Here is an 8,089-nt window from a genome sequence, read left to right on the forward strand (position 1 = left end):
TAATCAGTACATCGACATCAATGTATCTTTATGTTCACATATCCATGTATGACACCTTTCCCCAATGTTCTAACATCCACACTAATTCCATGAAGATTTACACCTACAACCATGGGTATTTCTCATTTAAGCCCTTATGAGGCCATGGGAGCTAAGTGCCAAAGTCTCCATTTTCAACCTAAAGCAGAGAAATCAGCTGGAAATCATCTCTATTCTTACCATGATAACCACCAAGGGCAGGATCATGCCCTACAGGTATCTATGTATCTGGAGTGCAAGTGGCTTTCAGGACTACTCTCTAGAATACCGTCATGCAGAATATATATCATTTTTCCACTGCCAAAACTTGTGGATTCTGCAACAAAAAAGCAACCCCAAAGTAAACTAGAAACTTTAGGCAAAGTGATGCATCAACAGTGGCTCATCAGTTGTCCATTTTATCCTACTATCCTACTGTCATGAGATGTTATCAATAGAGGATAGCTAAAGGACTTGGGGACACATAAGAAAATTCTAGTATTCTGCTAAAATACTTTGCAAGTTTAAACTGCTGTAAAACAGAAAGTCTAATAATTTTAATATAAAGATATTTTTCATCCTGTCACAACTGGTGCTTTGCCTTTATTAAGCATTGAATTAAAATAGTTCAATTGTCTAAGAGCCTTCCATTTTCTTTTTTTTTAACTTTTATTTAATGAATATAAATTTCCAAAGTACGATTTATGGATTACAATGGCTTCCCCCACATACCGTCCCTCCCACCCACAACCCTCCCCTTTCCCACTCCCTCTCCCCTTCCATTCACATCAAGATTCATTTTCGATTATCTTAATATACAGAAGATCAGCTTAGTATACATTAAGTAAGGATTTCAACAGTTTGTTCCCACACAGAAACATAAAGTGAAAAATAATAGATGATTTTTTTTAAATGATGATGAAATCAGATCAGACCTACTGTCATGTTTAATCCCAGTGAGAGTCAAGTTGGGAATTGATAATTGCTTTTTTTTTTTTTTACAGAGGATCAGTTTAGTATACATTAAGTAAAGATTTCAACAGTTTGCACCCCCATAGAAACACAAAGTGAAATATATTGTTTGAGTACTCGTTATAGCATTAAATCTCAATACACAGCACATTAAGGACAGAGATCCTACATGAGGAGTAAGTGCACAGTGACTCCTGTTGTTGACTTTACCAATTGACACTCCTGTGTATGGCATCAGTAATCTCCCTATGCTCCAGTCATGAGTTTCCAAGGCTATGGAAGCCCTCTGAGTTCTCCGACTCTTATCTTGTTTAGACAAGGTCATAGTCAAAGTGGAGGTTCTCTCCTCCCTTCAGAGAAAGGTACCTCCTTCTTTGAAGTCCTGTTCTTTCCACTGGGATCTCACTCACAGAGATCTTTTGCCAGAGTGTCTTGGCTTTCCATGCCTGAAATACTCTCATGGGCTTTTCAGCCAGATCTGAATGCCTTTAGGGCTGATTCTGAGGCCAGAGTGCTATTTAGGACATCCGCCATTCTATGAGTCTGCTGAGTATCTCACTTCCCATGTTGGATTACTCTCCCCTTTATTTATTCTATCGGTTGGTGTTAGCAGATACTAGACTTGTTTATGTGCTCCCTTTGACTCTTAGTCCTTTCATTATGATCAATTGTGAACTGAAATTGATCACTTGGAATAGTGAGATGTCATTGGTACATGCCACCTTGATGGGATTGAATTGGAATCCCCTGGTATGTTTCTAACTCTACCATTTGGGGTAAATCAGCTTGAGCATGTCCCAAATTATACATCTCTTCCCTCTCTTATTCCCACTCTTATGTTTAACAGAGATCACATTTCAGTTAATTTTCAACACTTAAGAATAACTGTGTATTAATTACAGAATTAAACCAGTCATATTAAGTAGAACAGACAAAAAAACTACTAAGAGGGATAATGTATTAAGTTGTTCATTAACAGTCAGGGCTATGCTGATCAAGTCACCGTTTCCCATAGTGTCCATTTCACTTCAGGATGTTTCCTTTTTGGTGTTCAGTCAGTTGTCACCGATCAGGGAGAACATATGGTATTTGTCCCTTTGGGATTGGCTTATTTCACTCAGCATGATATGTTCCAGATTCCTCCATTTTGTTGCAAATGACTGGATTTCGTTGTTTCTTACTGTGGTATAGTATTCTAAAGAGTACATATCCCCTAATTTCTTTATCCAGTCTACCGTTGATGGGCATTTAGGTTAGTTCCAGGTCTTAGCTATTGTGAATTGAGCTGCAATAAATTGAGAAGTTTCTGTACTGCAAAAGAAACAGTCAGGAGAGTGAAGAGACAACCGACAGAATGGGAAAAAATATTTGCAAACTATGCAAAAGATAAAGGGTTAATAACCAGAATCTACAAAGAGATCCAGAAACTCCACAAAAACAAAACCAATGACCCAATTAAGAGATGGGCCAAGGACCTCAATAGACATTTTTCAAAACAGGAAATCCAAATGGCCAACAGGCACATGAAAAAATGTTCAAGGTCATTAGCAATCAGGGAAATGCAAATCAAAACCACAATGAGGTTTCACCTCACCCCGGTGAGAATGGCTCACATTCAGAAATCTACCAGCAACAGATGCTGGTGAGGATGTGGGGAGAAAGGGACACTAACCCACTGTTGGTGGGAATGCAAACTGGTCAAGCCACTATGGAAGTCAGTCTGGAGATTCCTCAGACACCTGAAGATAACCCTACCGTTCAACCCAGCCATCCCACTCCTTGGAATTTACCCAAAGGAAATTAAATTGGCAAACAAAAAAGCGGTCTGCAGCCTAATGTTTATTGCAGCTCAATTCACAATAGCTAAGACCTGGAACCAATCTTCCATTTTCTATGAATAATTTGAGGTTCTCTGGACATGTTGCATACATACACTAAACTATCACAGAACTATTAAGTGTTAATCAAAGCTGTAAAATAACTTAAGAACCTAAAAATATGTGATTTGATTATCTACTGAACACATGATAGAAATGATCATTCTGTATCTCCTAAACATAATCATAATAATAACATATATTTACATACACACATATGTACACAATTGCTTTAAAATGCAAAGGAATCAAATACAAACTGACTTGGATATTAGAAGAGGCATCTGCTAATGGCTACTCATACACAACTGAGTATGACTCAGGAAGTTTTCCTATGTTCTGAGACAGCCCCATAAAGTTATGGTATCTCCCACCCAAGTGCTTCTCAGGCTATGGGAGCTGAGACACTGTTGGAGGGTTTGGGGAGAAAGAAGTAATTCTATGAGGAACTATCTACTGTGTTGGAGATGATGAGGACATTTGTAATTTTAGATATCTCAATCGGGGAAAAGGCTCTCAAAAGGAGGTTGGAATTAACCTGTTCTGATGCTTTTCCACTTATCTTTTAAGAATAACAGAGAGGAGCCAGGATGGCAGTAGAGCAACAAGATGTTCTCAGTCTCAAGGTGGAAAATAGTTAATTAGGAAAGGTGATAGTTGCTGGGGACAGAGCCACAAGATTTTTGAGTGGAGAAGCCCGGGAGTCCAGCAGAGATGGAGCAGGACCACACAGAGGGAGCAAATAACCACTGAGCCACAGAAGAGGTGTGAAGAAGAACCCAAATGGGGTAACTGATATGACACCATCCCCCCCCCGGGTGTACCAGGTGAGATGTAAGTTTACGAGACCCCAGAGCTGCAGTTACCAGTGGGCAACTGCTTGAAATTCCAGAGGGAAGTTATGGGAAAGGACAGAGAACTAGGGCATACTCCTGCCCACCTATGTCTCCCCCACCAATCAGCTGGGAGAAGCCATATTATCTGTTTACATCTCCAAAAATAAACACAGTGCTACCATATTTGCCTTCTGTGTGCATGTCCATTGACTGTGGGGCTACTTCACTGCACACCTGCCTCCCAGAACAAGGATCACAACATTTTAGAGTACTTTCCCCCCCACCACCACATGAGCTATATGACAGTGAGAAGTTCTAAAGACTGAAATCCCTAGCTCATTTAACGCACCAGAGCCTGGCCCAAGTAGGCAGGGCTTAGTGCACCAGAGCCCTTCTATCGGCCCCCATCACCATCCAGAAGCAAGCAGGACTTCCAGAGGTGGAACTACATATTTCCAATGACAACATAGACACATAGCAGAGAGAAATCTTGCCACAAGCACCAAGACACATATTAAAGAGGAAAGAAATTGGAAGTGCTGAAAAACAAGGGGAAAAATTTTAATAAAAGTAAGGAAGATAGTATTAGCCCCAGAATGGAAGATTACAACAGCTCTTCACTAATAGAAGCAGAAGAGCAAGGGATTGAAGATATTCCAGAAACAGAATTCAGAAAACTTATCATCAGATTACTTAGAAGCAATCAGAAACACATTCACAACCCAAATGAAATGTGCTCCCAGGAAATTGAGATATTGAAGAGAAATCAGAATGCAATTGAGATATGAGGAATTCAGTAGAGTAAATAACAATACAATGGATAGTGTCAGAAAAATCCTCAAAGAGAAGAAGAAAGAACATCAGAACTGGAAGCTCTCCTCAGTAACACATAAAGAAAAGATCTTAAAATGTGCCCTAGAGAAATGCCAAATTACATTCAGAGGGAACCCAAATAAACTCATCCCAGTCTTCTCGTCACAAACCCTACAGGAAAGGAGAGAATGGCAAGACATATTCTAAGTCTTAAGAGAAAAATCACGGTCGACCCAGATTACTATATCCTGAAAAACTCTCATTTATGAATGCATGAGAAAAAGGATCTTTCACAGCAAATAGAAATTGAAAGAAACTTTTTATGTACATGCCCAGACCTAGGAAACATGCTCAAACATGTGCTGCACACAAACACAGAAACAGGAACATCACTGGAAAAGGACATAATTACCCAGCAAAAGAACAAATGAAATCCAAAGTACATAAGCAGAACAATTTACAGAAAAATGGAAGGGCAAAGTCGGTACATAACAATAATACTACTGAATGTAAATGGTCTCAACCCCTCAGTTAAAAGACACAGACTGGGTGAATGGATTTAAAAAGAAAACTCATCTATTTGCTGCCTACAAGAAATACATCTGACCAAAAAACATGCTTGCAGACTGAAAGTGAAAGGATTGAAAAAGATATTCCATGCCGACAGAAACCAAAAAGAGTTGAAATGGCCATCCTAATATAAGACAAGATAGGCTTTAACACAAAGACCACCAAGAGAGACAAAGAAGGACACTATATAATGATCAAAGGATCAATTCAACAGGAAGATGTGATCATTAGAATTGTATATGCACCCAACTACAGGGAACCTGACTATTAAAAAGAAATGTTAAAAGATTTAAAGAGAGATATAGATTCAAATACCATAGGAATGGGGGACTTCAATATCCTACTCCCAGCAATGGACAGATCAACAAAACAGAAAATCAGTTACGAAACTTCAAATTTAATCAACACCATAGACCAAATAGACCTAGCAGATATCTACAGAACTTTTCATCCTACAGTTGCAGAATACACATTCTTCTCAGCAGTGCATTGAACTGCATACTACGCCATAAAGCTAGTCTCAGCAAATTAAAAAGAATTGAAATCATACCATGCATCTTCTCGAACCACAATGGAATGAAGCTGGAATTTGGCAACTCAAGAATCTCTAGAACATATGCAAATACATGGAGACTGAACAACAGGCTCCTGAATGAACAGGTGATCATAGAAGAAATCAAAAGAGAAATTAAAAAATTTCTGGAAGCAAATGAAGATGGCAATACAACATATCAAAACTTATGGGATACAGCAAAAGCAGTGTTAAGAGGAAAGTATATAGCAATTGGTGACTACATGAAGAAACTACAAAGGTACCCAATAAATGAACTATCTATTGGGACATGCTCAACCTGACTTGCCCCAAATGGTAGAGTTAGAAACCTGCCAGGGGATTCCAATTCAATCCCATCAAGGTGGCATGTACCATTGAAATCTCACTAGTCCAAGTGATGAATTTCAGTTCACAATTGAACATAATGATAGGTCTAAGAGTCAGAGATCATAGAAAAAAGACTAGTGTCTGCTAATACTATCTGATAGAATAAAAAAGGAGAGAAGGATACAACATGGGAAGCAGGATGCACAGCAGACTCATAGAATGGCAGACGCCCAAAACAGCACTCTTGCCTCCAAATTAGCACTTAAGGCGTTAGGATCTGGCTGAAGAGCGCATGAGAGTATTTTAGGCAAGGAAAGCTGAGACACTCTTGCAAATAAAAAAAAATGACCTAAATGAAAGATCTCTGTGAGTGAGATCCCAGTGGAAAGAATGGGCCATCAAAGAAGGAGGTACATTTCTCTGAAGGGTGGAGAGAACTTCCACATTTACTATGACCTCATTTAAATAAGATCAGAGTCGGTAAACTCAAAAGGCTTCCATAGCCTTGGCAACTCATGACAAGAGCCTAGGGTGATTACTGACACCATAAACAAGAGTGTCAATTTGTTAAGTCAACAACAGGAGTCACTGTGCACTTAATCCTCATGTGGGATCTCTGTCCTTAATGTGTTGTACAATGTGAATTAACATTATAACTAGTACTCAACCTCTATTTTACACTTTGTGTTCTGGTGTGGGTGCAAACTGTTGAAATCTTTACTTAATTTATACTAAATCAATCTTCTATATATAAAGATAATTGAAAATAAAAAAAAAATAAATGAACTATCTATCCACCTGAAGGACTATGGAAAAAAAAAAAGCAAACTAAACCCAAGTCCAGTAGAAGGAAAGAAATAATTAAAGTTGGAGAAGAAATCAACAACACTGAAAGAAAAAAAAAAAAAAGACATCAGCCAAAAAAGAGCCTGTATTTAGTTTTATTTATTTATTTATTTATTTATTTATTATTGACAGGCAGAGTTAGACAGAGAGAAAGACAGAGAGAAAGGTCTTCATTCTCCATTGGTTCACCCCCTAAGCGGCTACTATACGCAGCGTGCTGTGCCGATCCAAAGCCAGGAGCCAGGTGTTTCCACCTGGCCTCCCATGTGGGTGCAGGGCCCAAGCACTTGGGCCATCCTCCACTGCCTTCCTTGGCCACAACAGAGAGCTGGACTGGAAGAGGAGCAACAGGTAACTAATCTGGTGCCCAAACCGGTACTAGAACCCAGGGACCCAGTGCTGCAGGCAGAGGATTAGCCAAGTGTGCCATGGCACCGGCTGGTTTTTTTTAAAAAATGAACAAAATTGACACACCATTTGCCCAACTAACCAAGAAAAGGAGAGAGAAGACCCAAATCAACAAAATTAAAAATGAAAAAGGAAATGTAACAACAGACACAAGAGAAATAAAAAGAATCCTCAGAAATTACTACAAAGAGCTGTATGCCAACAAACTGGGAAAGCTAGAAGAAATGAATAGGTTCCTGGAAACATACAGCTTACCTAAACTGAGCTTTGAAAACAGAAATCCTAAAAAGACCCATAACAGACAGAAATTGAGTCAGTAATAAAGACCCTCCCAACAAAGTAAAGCCCAGGACCAGATGAATTCACTGCACAATTCTACCAAATATTGAAAGAAGAACTAACGCCAATTCTTCTCAAGCTATTTAAAACAATTGAAAGGCATGGAATCCTCCCAAATTCCTTCTATGAAGCCAGCAACACCTTAATCCCTGTATCTGGAAAAGATGCAATAGAGAAATAAAATTATAGACCAATTTCCCTGATAAACACTGATGCAAAATCCCTTAATAAAATCCTGGCCAGTTGATTTCAACACCACATCAGGAAGATCATTCACCCAGACCAAGTGAGATTTATCCCCGGTATGCAAGGATGGTTCAACATTCACAAATCAATCTATGTGATACATCACATTAACAAATCAAAGAATAAAATTATCTCAGTAGATATAGAGAAAGCATATAATAAAATACAACACTCTTTCATGATGAAAACTTTAAACAAATTTAGTCTAGAAGGAACATTCCTCAAAATAATTAAGTAAATGAATAATGAATGAATAAATACACTAATGAATGCATAAAAACAGC

The 8,089-nt window shown here is 38.6% G+C and overlaps 1 pseudogene; it reads left to right on the forward strand.

Moving 5' to 3' along the window:
- LOC127486338 (vomeronasal type-2 receptor 116-like) overlaps positions 1-8,089 on the forward strand; it is a 104,061-nt pseudogene that overhangs the window by 56,475 nt on the left and 39,497 nt on the right.

This window comes from Oryctolagus cuniculus, chromosome 16 (genome assembly GCF_051225735.1).
Source record: "Oryctolagus cuniculus isolate XC-2025 breed Fujian yellow rabbit chromosome 16, ASM5122573v1, whole genome shotgun sequence".
NCBI lineage: Eukaryota > Metazoa > Chordata > Mammalia > Lagomorpha > Leporidae > Oryctolagus > Oryctolagus cuniculus.